Source organism: Bos mutus, chromosome 23 (genome assembly GCF_027580195.1).
Source record: "Bos mutus isolate GX-2022 chromosome 23, NWIPB_WYAK_1.1, whole genome shotgun sequence".
NCBI lineage: Eukaryota > Metazoa > Chordata > Mammalia > Artiodactyla > Bovidae > Bos > Bos mutus.
In genome coordinates, this window is record NC_091639.1 from 17,996,141 (window position 1) to 18,017,674 (window position 21,534).

The following is a 21,534-nucleotide window of genomic DNA, read 5'->3' on the forward strand; positions in this document are numbered from 1 at the left end:
AGTTCTGTATGAGGTCATTCCAGAAATTCAATCCAAATGTGACAAATCTGTTGACTTTTCAGTTGTGCCAAAAATGCTCATTATGCCAGGCTCTGGTCTAGTTACAAAAACCCTAACACTTAAATTTTATAATCTAGTGAAAAGGCATACAAATATGAATAAGCAAAATCAATCATTTCAGACAGTGCTAAGTGCCATGAAGAAAACAACAGCAAAAATATAGTATGCATTCTCAGTGGGTGGGGGGTGGGGGTTACCTTCTCTAGGGTGATGGTGAGGGAAGATGTCTATAAGGAGAAAAGTGTGGAAAAGGAGGTATGGCGTCACATTGGCCTTGGAGTCCAGTGGTCTCTGATTTGGATTTTGTCCTGTTGTGAACCAGGCTCAGTCTGACACTGCAGAGGATTTCCTGGGTGGCCAGAGAACCAGTAGATGAAGGACTTTGAAAGGTACAACGCTGACTGGCATCTGTTCCCCATCAAGAATTCTGGCAAACCCAAATTTGTGTGGAGGGAGAAAGGAGTGATTTCTGTTTGGACTTCCAGAGAAATGTGACATATCCAAAGATCCTTACCTAATGCCAGAGGAGGGGGTCAGTGGCTTCTACATATAAATTGTCTATTAAAAAGCCAAAGTGTAAGAAAATCCATAGAAGAATGCAACTACAATACACATCAATTCATATTCTTTATTTCAAAATATGTCTCAGAATCTTGTAATAGCACATTGTTTGTTGCTCTTCAGTTGCTAAGTCATGTCCAGTCTTTTGCAATCCCATGGACTGCAGCACACCAGGTTTCCCTGTCCTTCACTCTTTCCTGGAGTTTGCTCAAACTCATGTCCATTGAGTTGGTGATGCTATATATTTAATCTTCTGCTGCCCCCTTCTCCTTTTGCCTTCAATCTTTCCCAGCATCAGAGTCTTTTCCAGTGAATCAGCTCTTTGCATCAGGTAGCCAAAATATTGGAGCTTCAGATTCAGCATCAGTCCTTCAGGGTTGATGTCCTTTAGCATTGACTGTTGGATCTCCTTTCTGTTCAAGAGAATCTCAAGAGTCTTCTCCAGCACCACAATTAGAAAGCATTAATTCTTTGGCACTCAGCCTTCTTTATGGTCCAACTCTCACATTTGTACATGACTACTGGAAAAACCATAGCTTTTGACTATATAGACTTTTGTTGGCAAAGTGATGTCTCTGCTTTGTACTACACTGTCTACATTTCTCATAGCTTTCCTTCCAAGGAGCAAGCATCTTTTAATTTCATGGCTAGAGTATCACCGTCTGCAGTGATTTTGGAGCCCATGAATATAAAACCTGTTGTTAACTAAGCCTAGTTCACAACTTTTTCTCCTTCTATTTACCATGAAGTAATGGGACTGGATGGCATGATCTTAGTTGTTTGAATGTTGAGTTTTAAACCAGCTTTCTCATTCTCCTCTTTCACTCTCATCAAGAAGCTCTTTAGTTCCTCTTCACTTGATGTCATTATAGTGGCATCATCTGCATATCTGAGGTTGCTGATACTCTTCCCAGCAATCTTGATTCCAGATTGTGGTTCATCCAGCACGACATTTCATATGATGTACTTTACATATAAGTTAAATAAGCAAGGTGACAATATACAGCTTTGTTATAACTCTATGTAGCACATGGTTTTCATTATAAACTTTAGTGTCAACTAAAAGAAGGCTGGGTTCATGGAAATGCATAGCTATGGAATTCACATGCAAGTATGTTTAGTCATTCAGTCCTGTCCGACTCTTTGCAAGCCTTTGGACTGTAGCCCACCAAGTTCCTCTGTCCATGGGATTTTTCAGGCAAAAATACTGGAGTAGGTGGCAATTTCCTTCTCCAGTGGAGTTCACATGACAACCAACCCAACAATTCTTAGATATTTGTACAAATAAACTGTACTTTTTCAAAACAACTTCTCTGGGATTCACAGAAAATCAAAAGTTCTGCTGATGACTGCAAGGGAAAGAAAATGAAATGATGAAATGTTTTTATCCACGAATTTCATATGGAAATAAAATAGATTGTAAAATCTTAAAAAAAAACCCTAGATTTGGGGGTTCTGGTTGTGGACCATGATTTAGTCTTAACAAATTACACACTTAATACAACTGGAAAGATCACATTGAATATATATCAATAAGATGTAAACTTTGTTCAGAGATAGAATATTCAGCTCCAACCAACAAAAACCAAAAGCCAAATTAGAGCTGAAGGGCAAAAAGGCAAAATGCAGGCTCCCTAAAGCCAGAGTGGAGAATTGGGTTGAACAGTATGTATAAAGAATTGATGTTTTATACTCTCTGTACAGCAAGTTAATCCTATCAGGAATAAGTATTGATTTACATTTCACATCTAACTTTCCTAGCTTCTGTCAAATTTAATGAATGTTGATGCAGATATTGATTTCTCTAGCAAAAGGAAATTAACAGGACAATGTCCAATTTTGACCTTTACTTAATGAGCCATGTATACATCAAAAGCCTTTTAGAACATGTTGTTGATCAGCCACAGACCTGCAAAAGCAGTATTCTGTACCAAAAAAAAAAAAAAAGAAAGAAAATATTTCAGACTTTTAATGATCCCTCAAACTCATAATTACTGTTGAGACAGGGCTCAACAGAAATACAAAAGAGGGCAGTTCCCTAGCCACAATCTAGGCAATGAGAAATCTTTAGTGGCTTTCAGAAAGTGGAAAATGGGATATGTCTACTTATAATTCAAATACCATCTTTTACAAGGCCCTGAGGGGAGTTTATTTAATAGCAATCCTGAATAAAACCTCTGGCTGTATACCTTGATGTCTAAAAATAAGTCCCAGTGCATGTTTGTTTAAATCAGTGCTACTGGAAAAGCTTGACTTTAGTTTTGATGTTCTTTTGGACAAAAATTCAATTCCAGATCACTGAAAAGAAAATCATGTGTGTGGGGTGGGGGAGGGGTGTGTTCTGTTGATCTGATGCTTCTAATTATTTCATTTTTTTTTCTCCAATGTGTGCTTTGTCTAAAGGATTGGGATGCGTGGACATAATCAAATCAATATCTAGATCCTCTGAATAAATGTTCTTAAGTAGGTATAGAAAGTAGAGTTTTGATCAAATGTTCCAAGTAAGGTCATATCTTGTTAGTGTAGACTCTAAGAAACTTCTATATTTTATAGTATATTGAAACACTGTAGTATTTTGTCAAATTGCACAAAAGCAATAGCTGCTACTTAGTCTTGAATATAAATAGTTCATTAGGTAAATATGTGTGATAATGGTGTTTCTTGTAAGAAGATTCCAATAGCCCCAAGTGTAAGTTATTGATATAAGACTGTAAGGAGGCCTATACTTTTTGTTGAGTCAATAAATTTTGATGCTCCCTGCAACTGTCTGCTTGACAACCTTCCTTGTTTAAATTAAGGATTTCTCAAATTCAACAGGTTCAAGGAAGGGCAAATGGAGCTCAGAGGCATTATGAAACTGGCCAAAGAGAAGAGAAAAAGGAAGTAAAAAGAAGACCAGATCCAAGTGAATTGGTCATATATAATGCAGGAACACACCAAGCATCTTATAAAGGAATGGAGGGGTATTGTTATCTGCTTTGTGGAAGTGTTCAAATGAATTCCTTGACTACTGAACAACTGTAGTTTATTTAAAAGTCATGAAGAAAAATACTAATATTGTATATGGTTTACAGATGTATATCCTGAAATTATAATACTGTAAATTAAACTGTGCATAAACATGCTCTGTCTTTAAATCAATCCATTTGGTGAGTGATTATATATATTATTCTAAATCCCAAGCTACAATGGAAAAATAAAAGCCCTTTTTATGAATAAATATTCCTGATTACACTATAAGCCTGATTATATTAAAGAAATTATTCCAGAAATATCTGCTTTATTAGGTTCTTGCAAGTATTTTTCCCTAATATTTTAGCTCAAGTCCAATCACAATTCTTTTAAGTCTGATTTTTAGACTATAATCCATAAAAACATGTAAATACAATGAAAAACAGAATGGAGGAGAAGGACATCTTTTGCAACTTCACATAGCAAATAGATTTTTTAAATCTTATAAGAAAATCCCCTTAAATAAAAGGTTTATAGTCAACACATTGACCTGATTTCAGGGTCAAATCCCATCTCTGCCCACTCTGTATCCACTACTTACTGCTGCTGTGTAAAATAGTTGAGGTCAATAATTCTTGGGGCTTCCCAGGTGGCACTGGTGGTAAAGAATCTGCCTGCCAGTGCAGGAGATGTAAGAGGGATTGTCCCTGAATCAGGACAATCCCTTGGAGGAGAGCATGACAACCCACTCCAGTATTCTTGCCTGGAGACTCCCTTGGACAGAGAAGCCTGGCAGGCTACAGTCCACAAGGTTGAAAGAGTTAGACAAAACTGAAGTGATTTAGCACACACCCACACAATGATTATTGACTAAGAAATTCCAGTCTCCATCTTGAATCATGTTCTTTTCTATTAGATTCTATTACATTTTCTAAAACAGAGATTAAAAGAATATTTTTCTGTAGGTGAGAGATATTAAGCAGTAGAAACAAATTATCAAATGAAGTTGTGGAATGTTTCTCTTTAGTTACATGAAAAAAAAATGTAGGGAAGTCATAGGGATGATGGGACTGTGGTCTCTCCTGAATCAGAGAGTGGGCCACATGACTTCTTAAGATTCTTTCCAGCTCACTGAGTCTATAATTTTATTTCTTAAATGCACTAACAATGTGTAAAGACCCTTTTAGAGCTATGGGATTGGGAATGATTTTATTTTTATACTAATGATAAATTGTAGTCACATGATGTTCTTTCCTCTAAGGATCTGGGAGAACTTTTTTGACATTTTCTAATTACCTTTTTTTGCATTTTTCAGAAGCATGCGTAAGGCATATGTTATTATCCACTTTGAAGGCATAGCAAAGATAAATGTCTAGGATAAAAAAAATACAGTGAATCTATACTTGTAAAGTGCTGAATACTCAAATTAAAAAAAGATTCACTGTACTTCTACTAAGGCAGAATTTACAGAGAAGGTGCAGATGCTCATAATCTTATACTTTTTTAAGAGAAAAATAAAAAACACATCTTTGAAGAGAGCTATCTAGATTGTATGCAAGACATTGGCTCACTGTATTAGAACAAGGATCTGAGATTGGTTCTGATGGCAGTTTTCAGGAGAAAAACCAAACTCAAAATTGATGGATGGTCCAAGTTTTATGTAGTATGGATTCCATTTATCTTAACTAGCCATTTTGATGTATATATAAAGCTATATTTTTTAAAGTCCTATCAAAATGTATTAAGGAGAAATGAAAGCTAGAAAAATGTAAAGAAGGATCCTTCCCAAGAACCTTAAGAAAGAGAAAAACCCTACTAACACCTAGATTTTGAACTTCTGGCTTCCAAAATAAGTTTCTTTTTTAATATGCCATGTATAAAGTAATTTTTGTGGCAATATTAGGAAACTGGGCTTCCCAGGGGGTGCTAGAGGTAAAAATCCACCTACCAGTGAAGAAGACATAAGAGACATGTGTTCAATCCTTGGGTGGGAAGATACCCTGGAGGAGGGCATGGCAGCCCACTCCATTATTCTTGCCTGGAGAATTCTACAGACAGAGGAGCCTGGCGGGCTATGGTCCACAGGGTCACAGAGAGTCAGATACTACTGAAGTGACTTAGCATGCATATAGTAGGAAACTAATGGGGGAATGATCTTGTCTATATTTCTTCTTTTCCATCTTTCATTCTGAGAGTACTCTCCAGGACTAGATATTGGATAGTCTAATTCCAGTAGAAAAACCTCAACATTGCTGGATTGATGAATCAGAATAGAGTCTGAATCAACCATATCCCTCAGAAGTGAAGGCATTAAATGCTAGAAAGGAAAAAGTCAGAGAAAGGGAGCCTCAAATTCTATATATACACTAAGTTTCTAGCTGACCCTTGTGTGATTCAAATACATGCACTGTGCAAGCAACAAGCAGCCCTGGCAAGATTAAATAAACAACTGCAAGGGAAAAAAAAATAGCTTCAGTTTGAGTTAAGCCAACTTAACAGTCTGTAAAGAAAAACATGGAACTCTTTGGCAGAACATATAATAGGCACAGAGTCTCAATGACATGTCATTCATAATGTACGGATACAATCCAAAATGACCCAACATAAGAAAAAACAGGAAAACCTAAGCCATTCTGTACAGAAAAGACAGTGAATAGAAATCAACTCTGTTAGTAGATGTTGGAATAGCACAAGAGCAGCTATTATTAGTATGTTCAAGACTGTAAAAGAAAATCTCCTATTGAGAGAGGATCGCAGCAGAAATATAGAAACTATAAAAAGAATCCAAAGTAAATTATAGAACTGAAGAATATAATATTTAAAACTAAAAGGTCACCAGATGTGATTAACACCAAAATGAAGATTTTATAGGAAAGATGTCATGAATTTGAAGTCAGTTCAATAGAAATAAAGAACAAAAAGGGTGGGGGGGGAGACCAAAAATGAGCAGCACTTATGGGACTTGTGAGATGATTCAAAAGAAAAGAAGCGTGAAATAATGGAGCTATATATATATATAATATCAGAAGAAATAATGGCTGAAAACTTACCAATGAAACACATAAAGTTACAGATTCAAAAAGCTTATCAAAGCAAAATCATCAAAAGGAAAACCTCATTTAGACACATCCTAGTCAAACTGCTGTATTTATTTTCAATATAAATATTAAATAAATATTTCCATTTCTATTTAAAAATATACCTGGATTTTGACTGTGGTCACTTTAAGTTTTTAAAGATAACTGAGGAGTTAAATTATAACAATTTTGAGACTTACATGAACAAAGCACACAATTTCATTTATTTGGATTTTATTTAATTTCTCTCAGCAATATTTTGGAATTTTCAGTTTTAAGGTTTTTTAGGTGCTTTGTTCAGAGAAGGCAATGGCACCCCACTCCAGTACTCTTGCCTGGAAAATCCCATGGACAGAGGAGCCTGGTGGGCTGCAGTCCATGGGGTCACTAAGAGTCGGACACGACTGAGTGACTTCACTTTCACTCTTTACTTTCATGCATTAGAGAAGGAAATGGCAACCCACTCCAGTGTTCTTGCCTGGAGAATCCCAGGGACGGGGGAGCCTGATGGGCTGCCGTCTATGGGGTTGCACAGATTCGGACATGACTGAAGCAACTTAGCAGCAGCAGCAGCAGGTGCTTTGTTAAATTTAATCTTAATTATTTTCTGTATTGATATATTTCAAAGTTCTTATTTTCACTTCTATTTCCAGGATATTGGACACTGGTTAATGTATTGAAATGTAATTGATATTTATATGCTGAACTGGTATCCTGTCACCTTGCTAAAAATCACATATTATCTCCAGGAAGTTTTTTGTAGATACTTGATGATTTTTCTAATTAGAGAACAATATTGCTGCAAATAAAATTGCTCCTTGGAAGAAAAGCTATGACCAACTTAGACAGCATATTAAAAAGCAGAGATGTTACTTTGCCAACAAAGGTCCGTCTAGTCAAAGCTATGGTTTTTCCAGTGGTCACGTATGGATGTGAGAGTTGGACTATACGGAAAGCTGAGCACTAAAGAATTGATGCTTTTCAACTGTGGTGTTGGAGAAGACTCTTGAGAGTCCCTTGGATTGCAAGGAGATCCAACCAGTCAATCCTACAGGAAATCAGTCCCGAATATTGATTAGGACTGATGCCGAAGCTGAAACTCCAATACTTTGGCCACCTGATGTGAAGAGCCAGCTCACTGGAAAAGACCCTGATGTTGGGAAACAATTAAGACAGGAAGAGAAGGGGATGACAGAGGATGAGCTGGTTGGATGGCATCACTGACTCAATGGACATGAGTTTGAGTAAGCTTCGGGAGTTGGCGATGGACAGGGAAACCTGGTGTGCTGCAGTCCATGGGGTTGCAGAGAGTAGGACATGACACTGATTGCTACAAATAAAATGTTTTCTAAATTGGGTATCTTTTCTTTTTACTGTTTTATAGAACTAGGTAGGACCTCCAACACAATATTGAATACAAGCAGTGAGATACTTTGATTGTTTCTGAAATAAGGATGGAAACATTCTGTCTTTTCCTATTATATATAATGTTAGCTCAGTTTTCATACATACACTATCAGGTTAAAAAATTTCCCTTTATTTCTTGTCTGCAGGGAGTTTTTTTTTTTTTTAATCACAAATGTATGTTGAATTTTGTTAAATAATGTTGCTGTCTCTACTAATAAAAGTATTATTTCTGAATGTGATAAATTAAATTGACGAATTTTCACATTTAAATTTGCATTTCTGGGATAAATCCTACTTGAACATAAAAAGTTATCACGTTTATATATAGCTGATTATGATTTGACAATTTTTAAAGAATTCTGATTTAAAATCATTCTGCTTGTGGGATAGTGGTCTGTAGTTATCTTTTCTAATAATATCTTGGTCTCATTTTGTTTTCTGTATAATTCTAGACTCATAAAATGAGTTGCAAAATTTGCCATTATCTTTTACATTTTGGAGAAATTTGTATAAAATTATATTTTTTTATTTTAAAATATGAGATAGTATTTAACAGTGAAATTATATAAGCCTGAAATTTTCTTTTGAAAAAGTTATAAATTATTAATTCAGTTTACTTGGTATAGAGATATTAGTACTATTTATTTTTTAATTTTGTATAAATTTATGAGCTATGTATTTCTTCTTGAGTAAACTCTTTTGGTTTGTGTCTTTTAATTATGTATGTGTATGGTGATGTGGAAAATTCTTTAAGAGATGGGAATACCAGATCACCTGATCTGCCTCTTGAGAAATTTGTGTGCAGGTCAGGAAGCAACAGTTAGAACTGGATGTGGAACAACGGACTGGTTCCAAATAGGAAAAGGAGTTCGTCAAGGCTGTATTTTGTCACCCTGTTTATTTAACTTCTATGCAGAGTACATCATGAGAAATGCTGGACTGGAAGAAACACAAGCTGGAATCAAGATTGCCGGGAGAAATATCAATAACCTCAGATATGCAGATGACACCATCCTTATGGCAGAAAGTGAAGAGGAACTCAAAAGCCTCTTGATGAAAGTGAAAGAGGAGAGTGAAAAAATTGGCTTAAAGCTCAATATTCAGAAAACGAAGATCATGGCATCCGGTCCCACCACTTCATGGGAAATAGATGGAGAAACAGTGTCAGACTTTATTTTTCTGGGCTCCAAAATCACTACAGATGGTTACTGCAGCCATGAAATTAAAAGACACTTACTCCTTGGAAGGAAAGTTATGACCAACCTAGATAGCATATTCAAAAGCAGAGACATTGCTTTGCCAAAAAAGGTTCATCTAGTCAAGGCTATGGTTTTTCCTGTGGTCATGTATGGATGTGATTGTTGGACTGTGAAGAAGGCTGAGCACCGAAGAATTGATGCTTTTGAACTGTGGTGTTGGAGAAGACTCTTGAGAGTCCCTTGGACTGCAAGGAGATCCAACCAGTCCATTCTGAAGGAGATCAGCCCTGGGATTTCTTTGGAAAGAATGATGCTAAAGCTGAAACTCCAGTACTTGGCCACCTCATGCGAAGAGTTGACTCATTGGAAAAGACTCTGATGCTGGGAGGGATTGGGGGCAGGAGGAGAAGGGGATGACAGAGGATGAGATGGTTGGATGGCATCACTGACTCGATGGACGTGAGTCTCAGTGAACTCCGGGAGTTGGTGATGGACAGGGAGGCCTGGCGTGCTGCAATTCATGGGGTCGCAAAGAGTCGGACACGACTGAGGGACTGATCTGATCTGATCTGATCTGATGGTGATGTGTTAGTCTGTCAGTCATGTCAGACTTGTTGCAATCCAATGAACAGCAGCCCACGAGGCTCCACTGTCCATGGAATTCTCCAGGCAAGAATACTGGAGTGGGTAGCTATTCTCTTGTTCTGATGGGCCTGACCATGCTCAATAAATTCTTAATCCAATTTGCTGCTGATGGGTAGGGCTGTGTTCTGTCCCTGCTGTTTGGCAAACTATGGTAAGGGTAATGAAGGTAATGGTGACCTCCTTAAAAAGGATTTTTAAGGAGGTTGTATGCACTATTGTGCATAATAGAGTTTTGCCCAAAGAACACACTGGTCATAGCAAACACACTCTTCCAACAACACAAGAGAAGACTCTACACATGGACATCACCAGATGATCAACAGCGAAATCACATTGATTATATTCTTTGCAGCCAAAGATGGAGAAGCTCTATACAGTCAGCAAAAACAAGACTGGGAGCTGACTGTGGCTCAGATCATGAACTCCTTATTGCCAAATTCAGACTTAAATTGAATAAAGTAGGGAAAACCACTTAGACCATTCAGCTATGACCTAAATCTAATCCCTTATGATTATACAGTGGAAGTAAGAAATAGATTTAAAGGACTAGATCTGATAGACAGAGTGCCTGATGGACTATGGACTGAGGTTCGTGACACTGTACAGGAGACAGGGATCAAGACCATCCCCATGGAAAAGAAATGCAAAAAAGCACAATGGCTGCCTGAGGAAGCCTTACAAATAGCTGTGAAAAGAAGAGAAGTGAAAAGCAAAGGAGAAAAGGAAAGATATTCTCATCTGAATGCAGAGTTCCAAAGAATAGCAAGGAGAGATAAGAAAGCCTTCCTCAGGGATCAGTGCAAAGAAACAGAGGAAAACAACAGAATGGGAAAGACTAGAGATCTCTTCAAGAAAATTAGAGATACAAAGGGAACATTTCATGCAAAGATGGGCTCGATAAAGGACAGAAATGGTATGGATCTAACAGAAGCAAAAGATATTAAGAAGAGGTGGCAAGAATACACAGAAGAATTGTACAAAAAAGAACTTCACGACCCAGATACTCATGATGGTGTGATCACTCACCTAGAGCCAGACATCCTGGAATGTGAAGTCAAGTGGGCTGTAGAAAGCATCACTGTGAACAAAGCTAGTGGAGGTGATGGAATTCCAGTTGAGCTATTCCAAATCCTGAAAGATGATGCTGTGAAAGTGTTGCACTCAATATGCCAGCACATTTGGAAAACTCAGCAGTGGCCACAGGACTGGAAAAGGTCAGTTTTTATTCCAATCCCAAAGAAAGGCAGTGCTAAATAATGCTCAAACTACCACACAATTGCACTCATCTCACATGCTAGTAAAGTAATGCTCAAAATTCTCCAAGCCAGGCTTCAGCAATATGTGAACCATGAACTTCCTGATGTTCAAGCTGGTTTTAGAAAAGGCAGAGGCACCAGAGATCAAATTGCCAACATCTGCTGGATCATGGAAAAAGCAAGAGAGTTCCAGAAAAACATCTATTTCTGCTTTATTGACTATGCCAAAGCCTTTGACTGTGTGGATCACAATAAACTGTGGAAAATTCTGAAAGAGATGGGCATACCAGACCACCTGACCTGCCTCTTGAGAAACCTGTATGCAGGTCAGGAAGCAACAGTTAGAACTGGACATGGACTGGGACGACCCAGAGGGATAGTGTGGGGAGGGAGGAGGGAGGAGGGTTCAGGATGGGGAACACATGTACACCTGTGGTGGATTCATTTTGATATTTGGCAAAACTAATACAATTATGTAAAGTTTAAAAATAAAATAAAAAATTAAAAAAAAAAGAACTGGACATGGAACAACAGACTGGTTCCAAATAGGAAAAGGAGTTCGTCAAGGCTGTATATTGTCACCCTGCTTATTTAACTTCTATGCAGAGTACATCATGAGAAACGCTGGGCTGGAAGAAGCACAAGATGGAATCAAGATTGCCGGGAGAAATATCAAAAACCTCAGATATGCAGATGACACCACCCTTATGGCAGAAAGTGAAGAGGAACTCAAAAGCCTCTTGATGAAAGTGAAAGAGGAGAGTGAAAAGGTTGGCTACTGGAGAAGAGTGGAGAACTAACTCCAGAAAGAATGAAGAGATGGAGCCTAAGCGAAAACAACACCCGATTGTGGATGTGACGGGGATGGAAGTAAAGTTCAGTGCTGTAAAGAACAATATTGCATAGGAACCTGGAATGTTAGGTCTGTGAAGCAAAGTAAATTGGAAGTGGTCAAACAGGAGACGGCAAGAGCAAACATCGACATTTTAGGAATCAGTGAACTAAGATGAACTGGAATGGGTGTATTTAATTCAGATGAACATTATATCTATTAGTGTGGGTAAGAATCTCTTAGAAGAAATGGAATAGCCTTCATAGTCAACAAAAGAGTCCGAAATGAAGTACTTGGGTGCAGCCTCAAAAATCACCGAATGATCTCTGTTCGTTTCCAAGCAAACCATTCAATATCATAGTAACCCACGTCTATGCACCAACCACTAATGCTAAAGAAGCTGAAGTTGAATGGTTCTATGAAGACCTACAAGACCTTTCAGAACTAACACCAAAAAAAAGATGTCCTTTTCATCATAGGAGACTGGAATGCAAAAGTAAGAAGTCAGGAGATACCTGGAGTAACAGACAAGTTTGGCCCTGGAGTACAAAATGAAGCAGGGTAAAGGCTAACAGAGTTCTGCCAAGAGGACAAACTGGTCAGAGCAAACAACCTCTTTCAACAACACAAAAAAATGACTCTACACTTGGATATCACCAGATGGTCAACACGAAAATTGATTGATTATATTCTTTGCAGCCAAAGACGAAGTTCTATACAGTTAAAAAAACAAGGCTGGGAGGGACTGTGGCTTAGATCATGAACTTCTTATATCAAAATTCAGACTTAAATTGAAGAATGTAGGGAAAACCAGTAGACCATTCAGGTATGACCTAAATCAAATCCCTTACGATTATATGGTGGAAGTGACAAATAGATTTAAGGGATTAGATCTGATGGAGTGCCTGAAGAACTATGGACAGAGGTTCATGACATTGTACAGGAGGCAGGGATCAAGACCATCCCTGAGGGAAAAAAAAAGGCAAAATGGTTGTCTGACAAGGCCTTACAAATAGCTGAGAAAATGAGAGAAGCTAAAGGCTAAGGAGAAAAGGAAAGATATATCCATTTGAATGCAGAGTTCCAAAGAATAGCAAGGAGAGATGAGACAGCCTTCCTCAACAATCAGTGTAAAGAAATAGAGGGAAAAAATAGAATGGGTAAGACTAAAGATCTCTTCAAGAAAATTAGAGATACAAAGGGAATATTTCATGCAAGGATGAGCACCATCAAGGACAGAGATGGTATGGACTGAACAGAAGCAGAAAATATTAAGAAGAGGTGGCAAGAATACATAGAAGAACTACACAAAAAAAGTCTTAATGACCCAGATAACCATGACAGTGTGGTCACTCACCTAGAGCCAGACATCCAGGAATGAGAAGTCAAGTGGGCCTTAGGCAGCATCACTATGAACAAAGCTAGTGGAGGTGATGGAATTCCAGTTGAGCTTTTTCAAATCCTAAAAAAGGATGCTGTCAAACTGCTGCACTCAATATGCCAGCAAATTTGGAAATTCAACAGTGGCTACAGGACCGGAAAAGGTCAGTTTTCTTTCCAATCCCAAAGAAAGGCAATGCCAAAGAATGTTCAACCTACCACACAATTGCACTCATCTCACAAGCTAGCAAAGTAATGCTCAAAATTCTCCAAGTGAGGCTTCAACAGTATGTGAACTGAGAACCTCCAGATGTTCAAGTTTGATTTAGAAAAGGCAGAGGAACCAGAGATCAAATTGCCAACATCCTTTGGATCATCAAAAAAGCAAGAGAGTTCCAAAATAACATGTACTTCTGCTTTAATGTCTATACCAAAGCTCCTTTGACTTTATGGATCACAACAAACTGTGGAAAATTCTAAAAGAGATGGGAATACCAGACCACCTGACCTGCATCCTAAGAAATCTCTATGCAGTTTAAGAAGCAACAGTTAGAACCATACATTGAACAACAGATTGGTCACAATTGGGAAAGGAGTCCACCAAAGCTGTATGTTGTCACCCTGTTTATTTAACTTATACACAGAGTACATCAAATGAAATGCTGGGCTGGATGAAGCACAAGGTGGAATCATGATTGCCAGGAGAAATATCAGTAACGTCATATATGCAGATGACACCACCCTAATGGAAGAAAGCAAAGAGGAACTAAAAGAGTCTCTTGATGAAAGTGAAAGAGGAGAGAAAAAAGCTGGCTCAAAACTCAACATTCAAAAAAAGGATGATCATGGCATCCAGTCCCATCACTTCATGGCAAATTGATGGGGGAAAAATAGAAACAGTGACAGACTTTATTTTCTTGGGCTCCAAAATTACTGCATATGGTGACTGCAGCTGTGAAATTAAAAGACACATGCTCCTTGGAATAAAAGCTATGACCAACTTGGACAGTATATTAAAAAGTAGAGATATTACTTTGCTGACAAAGATTAGTCTAGTCAAAGCTATGGTTTTTCCAGTAGTCGCATATGGATGTGAGAGTTGGACCATAAAGAAGGCTGAGTACCAAAGAACTGATGCTTTTGAACTGTGGTGTTGGAGAAGACTCTTGAGAGTCCCTTGGACTGCAACAAGATCCAACCAGTCAATCCTACAGGAAATCAGTCCTGAATATTCATTGGAAGGACTGATGCTGAAGCTGAAGCTCCAATACTTTTGGACCTGATATGAAGAACCAACTCATTGGAAAAGACCCTGATCTGGGAAAGATGGAAGGCAGGAAGACAAGGGGACGACAGAGGATGAGATGGTAGGATGGTGTCACCGACACAATGGACATGAGTTTGAGTAGGCTCTGGGAGTTGGTGATGGATAGGGAAACCTGGTGTGCTGCAGTCCATGGGGTCCCAGAGTCAGACACGACTGAGCAACTGTACTGACTGAGCCAGTCCCTTCTCAAGGGGAATCTACCTGACCCAGGGATCAAACCTAGGTCTCCTGCATTGCATGGAGATTCTTTACCATCTGAGCCACCAGGGAAGCCCTGTCTCTCAATTAATTCATCCTTCTCATCTTAATTATGCAATTTATTTGAAAAAAGATTGCTTATAATTCTCCAATATCAGCCTTTTAATATTTATATTTTCTATAATTATTCCTCTCATTCCTCATATTGGTTATTTATGTTTCTCTCTTTTTTCCCTCTTCATTAATTCAGGCAAAAGTTTTCCAGTTGTATTGATATCTTCTCATCCAACATGGCTTGCTTTAATTTTTCTCTATTGTTCATTATGTTTTGTTTGTTTGCTGTTACCTTTATTATCTTCCTTCTGCTTGATTTGAACTTAAGCAATTTGCAAATTTCTAAAGGTATTACCTTAAGTAATGTTGTGAAATATTATTTGTTTTCTTATACATTTAAGCTTATAAATTTTCCTCTAATCACTGCTTTCCCCTAATCACAATTCACATTTGAATATTTTAATTTTTATTTAGTTCAAAATATATTTTCTTTAATGTGTTGTGTGTATGTGCAGCTCATGTATCATTTTAACATTTTTATGGTTTTTCCTTTTAGTGTTATTTCTCTGGAGTCAGAAAATAAATGTTGCATGATTTCAATGTGTTTCAGTTTATTAAATTTTATTTTATAGTGCAGTTTGGACTCCACTGCATTTAAAATGAATTTGTATTCATCTACTGTTGAGTAAAGTGTTTTATAAATGTTAAAAAGGTCAAGTTCATTGATAGTGTTTTAAAGTTTATATTCTTGGTGATTTTTTACATACTGACCCTATCAATTACTGAAATGTATTTCTTGAAATCTCTATACTTGTGGATTTCTCTATCTTGTTTCATTTTTGTTAAATTTTATTCTGTGTATTTTAAGGCAGTTTTTATTAGAGTCATACATATTTTGGATTACGATTACTCTTGATATAAACTTTCTATATAATAATTGTGTAATGTCCCTAGTTAACTTTAGCAATTTTCCTTCTTATCTAATTTTCTTTTTAAATATTCATATAGCCACTTACTATCCCTGGTGGCTCAGAGGTTAAAGCGTCTGCCTGCAATGCCAGACACCTGGGTTCGATCCCTGGGTCAGGAAGATGCCCTGGAGAAGGAAATGGCAACCCACTCCAGTATTCTTGCCTGGAGAATCCCATGGATGGAGGAGCCTGGCGGGCTACAGGCCACGGGGTCGCAAAGAGTCGAACACAACTGAGCGACTTCACTTTCTCTTTCACTTTCATAGCCACTTAAGTTTTCTTTTGATTAGGATTTACATGGTGCCCTAAACTGAACCTCCAGAGATATTATGAACTACTCTCTGGACCAGCAAATGTCATTTTACATGGCAGACTTTGTAGATGTAATTAAGAGAAAGAGAGAGAGATTATCCTGGATTATCTGGATGAGTCCTAACGCAATCACAATTGTCCTTATGAGAGAAGCTGAGCAAGCTTATACAGAGACAGAAGAGATGAATGCAATATAACATGGAGGTAGTGATTAGGATGATGCAGCCACAAATCAATAAATGCTGGAAATCGCCAGAATCTGAAAAAGACAAAAACCAAAATCATTATTTTACTTAGAAAAAAAAAAAAGCTGACGAAAAACTTAGTAAAAGTCACTTCAGGGTTAGAAAGGTTACTCAACTCTTGTCCCACTTCTAGTGAGGAAACTTTACTTTGTGGAAAGATAAAATAGGCTCCTAAGAAAGGATCAGAAATTTAGGTTAGAAGTAAGAAAAATCTGTCAGCAATGGCTTTTAATCCTGGCAGTGAGCTTACAAAGAAACTTTTGAATTCCATTCCTGGAGTTTTTAATACTAAGATATTATCTGTTTGAATTCTTTAAGTATCATCTGGAAGGGATTCTAGCCTTATAAGACAAGACCCTTTTTTATTCAAATATTTGATTTTCTTACAGAAAAAATAATAATGCACAGCTTGCTTTTTAATAATGCTTTAAAAGTTTTTAAAAATTTATTACAAACTTTAGACAATAGGTCTTCTCTTCTTTTGCAAATAAGGAAAACATAAATAAAGTTTCTTCCCCGCTTTTACAAATAAGTAAACATAAACACAGAGTTTATACAGCCAGTAAGGACATAAATGGGACCAGAATATGTTCTCTTTCAAAACAACAACCCTGACTCAGTCCTTCATTGTAGCACATGTACAGTCTGCTGTTAAAACTGGGAAACTAAAGAGCATGTTATCTATACAAAAAAATTCTAGTAATAGTAGAATGTCTTTTGACCAAAAGAAATACTGGATCTGTACAGTGTTATCCCAAATACCCTTTCCACATCATAGGCTCCACTGAGAAATGTATCTCTGATTCTGTATTCAAGTGTCTTCCTTTCCAGCCTCAAAGATTTCCATCCCACACATTTGAACAAGGACCAAGAGGGTAAGCTTGGAAGAAATATTTACACCACAATTGCTAATATTTTTCTCAGGACTTAATCAGACAGTTTAGTGGATCAGGCAGGCCCTGAAAGCTCATCACCTCTTAAATATCTCAGTACATTATTTTAAATCCATACTGTTATTTATATATTTGCAACCTCCTAAACCTAGATTTCATTGAATTAAACCACAGGAGAGCAAGTTAAGATTATTTTCCTCTTTTCCACAGGGTTTACAACCTTAAAATAACATCTCCCCTTATTTTTTTTTTCTTTGCTTTACCTAAAAGCAAGAAACTTACACCAAAAAAAAAAAAAAAATCTGAATATAAGACTTTGTATCCTAGCAGTGATTGAGTGTGGTTGGACTGGAAATACTGCCTTTGCTCTTACGGTGTTTGTGTATTGAGTTCCTGGCAGGATAATCCTGGCATTAGAAAAAAAGAATTCCATCTATAGAGTATTTTTTTCAGGAGTTATCAGTGCCAGCTATGGTTTTAAGTTACATTTTAACAGTGAAGTAGGGAGACATTGCCCCAGATGGTGGATGTAAAATGTGCCATAAATTTTAATGAAGCAAATAAGTCACTAATAACCCTACTACTAACACTGCTATGTTTGAGGCCGACCTTAATAAAGGAAAATTAAAAAGGCACATGCAGCCCTTAAACAAGTGCCTAAGAAGCCTAATATGATTTACTGATTCAGCGATTCACACTCTGATTGCACAGCCCCTGGTCATCTGCTCAAGTACAGCTGCTTCATGCAAAATAAATAAATAAATAAGTTTATTGACCACCAGATGTCCCAGCCTGTAATGTGTGCTAGTAGATTTCAGGTCACTCAAAGTTCAAGCAGATTTCCTAAATATACATATGTTTTTGGTAGTGACACTACCTTGGAAACCATACATGTATAATTTTGTTTTTAGCCAGAGGCTGGAGATAACTTCATGCTTCCTTTAAGTCATGAGATCTCAACCAAAAGATTTCTTTTTGTGAAGCAAAGTGTAACAGATAGGCTATTGGTTAAGGATTCTGGGAAAGGGCATATGGGACTTTTTCACTTTTCATTAAAACCCTGGCAGAAGATTCCTGAAGCTAAGCATCATTAAGTCTTTACCAACCCAAACAATTAACTTGGACATGGTAACTGAGCATCATTTTCTAGTTGAGGTAAGTGATGCCCAGGGAGGTTTATATGATTCAGCCAACAACACATGGAGCATGGAGGAGAACTAACAATCAAATGCAAATCTCTTAGACCAGATAATGCTATATAATGTACATTTGTAGGACACAGATTTAATAACATACTAATCCATCTAGGCATTATTATCTGCATGCAAAAATAGGGAAAATAAAGCATGAGATAAAATGAAATAATAATATTTTTAAGTAGCTTGCTAAGTGTTATAGTTTCACTATTCTTAGCTAAAATCTTGAGGCAAAATATAGTTAAGACAAGTTTAATCATTAACTATGGTGGATAAATATATTCTAAATAATCTTCTTTGTAATATTAATTCTAAGGTACCAATTTATTGTCAGATATAACTATATCATCTTTTCCTCCTTCTGAAGTGGTTGATGAAGGGCTCATAGGAAATGGACAATTGTCAGCTCTACCATCTCATTATTTGCTGCAATTACATTATCTATATTATTTTTGACCCATACTTACTCCTCAGGACTTTTTTTAAAGCCATTTGCCCATTTCATGAGGAATTAGGTCAGTTAAAAGAGGATAATATCATTTAAAATCCCACTTAACTAAAGGCATGCAAGTTGCAACATGTCACACAATTTTGAAAGCCAACACCTGCACAAAGAAATAACTACTGGTCCCCCTCTAGAGGTGCACACTTCCTCCTAAAACCACACCTACTCTGAAACACACAAGGCACTCAGCAGACGGATGGAATGGGGACCCAGAGTAAATAAGTTCATATATTGTATACATTTCCCTTATTAAACTGTATTCCTTTCTTATTTTTAAATAAGAATATACATTGAAGCTCTAATTTCTGACATTCAACATTAAATATTATCACTTCAGATCATTAACTATATCAAGGCATCATTACAATTATCAAGACATTCACAGTCGTTAATGAAATGCCTGGTATCTAATGTTCTGCCTCTTCTAATAAAATGTTCTTGTTTGCCAACATGCTTCAGTTATTCTCCTAAAATATTCCAAAATGTCATGTGATATTTAATGACATATTCCTGAACTATTTAACAGAGATGAGAAACAACGTACTCACAGAAAAACGTGAGCGTTATTATGGCAGATTTATATAGAGTTTGGTCATTTATATAATTTATGTAGACCAAAATTTTAGACAAATATAATGAAAAGGAAAGTTCAAATGCATAAATGTGTATGTTTATATGCCTGAACTTCAGTTTCTACGCTAGGAAACTCCAATAGAATATCTATTAAGAACAATTTTTTTTATCCACATGACTTTGTATCTTGACCACAAACTTATTTATTAAGATTGATTTTCCTTCACCTTTGGACCTGAACAGGAGAAAAAGTCATTTTTACCCACATGATCCCAACTGAGGCCCTACTCTACCCACATCTATCCACAGACTATGAGACTAAAGAAAGACTGCTTCTCAATAAAACTTTCAACAAAATTCAGAACCATGTTCTATGGAACTTAAGAGTGTCATGCTTCAGACTTCTGTCAGGGTTTCTATGGGCTACCTTAACCCTCAGTGTGGAAAGGGAAAGGCAGTTTCTACCATTTGATAATTATTTTGTATATTAAAATACTACTTTCAATTATTTGCAGTCTTTTCAAATTCTCCAACCAGTCTCTACAAAAATGTTTCCCTAAAATATTCCAGTTAAATTTCACCACAGCAGAAAAGTCCCAAGATCCTTCATAACTGTTTAAATAAAGATAAAAATATTAGTTTCTATAGTATGCCAATGAATATTCAGAACAAACTATGCAGTTTTCTAAAATGTTTCACTTCAAACACAGATATTTCAAGGATGGTAGATGAAGATTTATACTATAGTTTCAATGTAAAAGTAATTTGTAATGCAAAGTTATTTTAAAATAATTTTAATAAAATTAATTTTAAATCTGGGTGATGGGGACATGAAAAACATGTTAAAAAGAAAAGTCTCCTAGTTTGAGTATGAAATTTTCAGGTTAATGTTTCAATAACAGATTATCTAGTCTGTCACTTGCTTTATGCACAGTCAAGAAAGTGAGGAATACAATGCATTTCAAATATAACTGTACTGAAAATCCAAACATCGCCGATCTAAACAGAACCGCTATCAGAAGCTGCAGGGATGCAAAGTTTTAAACATCGTTTAGAAATTTTTCTGAATTTGGAGCCGGGTGAAGATGACCCCACAGAACCGGGGTAGAGTATGTACTCAGGCTTATTCACAGGGGTTTCTCACACCTTCCCCTTAGACATGTTTAATTAGCCAGGGCCTGTTGTGTTTATTTGCTAGATTTGGATACAAATGGAAAAAAGGTCTTTTCATCTCTTTTTATCAGTAGTCCCCCAAAGCCAAGGCAGGTGTCTGTGGGATTAAACATAATTACAAAGGGAGAGGGTGAGAGAAGAAGGGAGCTAGATAATAATTCCCAACAGAGCTGGAATTTGAGAATGGGAGCAGGTGCTGCAAGAGGCCCCATGTATCCAACTAATTTAAGCGACGATGTTGTGTGGAGGCCCACATATTCATCCTTTCAACGGGGAGGGCGCTGGCAGCGTGTGAGTACAAAGGCAACCCCGTCGGAGCGATGCCAAGATGGCCGGCTTCAGCACTGCGGCTACCAGGGTAACCAGAGCCTGCTTCTCACTGCCGCCTTTGTTGGGTGGCAGCCACGGGAAACAAAGTGCCACTTCTTACCATTGTACAGGCACATGCATAATCATCCTCCTTTTGGCTTATCATCATGAATTAGCAATTACTCTATTATTAAGTGGAAGAGCAGCAGCAGGTGACAAAGCACCACAACTTCTAGTTTATATTTCTGAGCTCCTTCATTTAGTTGTGTGTGTGTGTGTTTTTTTTTTTTTTTCCAGTTTTGGATTGACCTCCTCAGCTAGTGTATTCCTATTGTGCAGAAAATTCTATGATCCCATAGAAAAGCCGTTTTCTTTCTCAACTTGGAGAGTCTGACCCATGATTCTACTG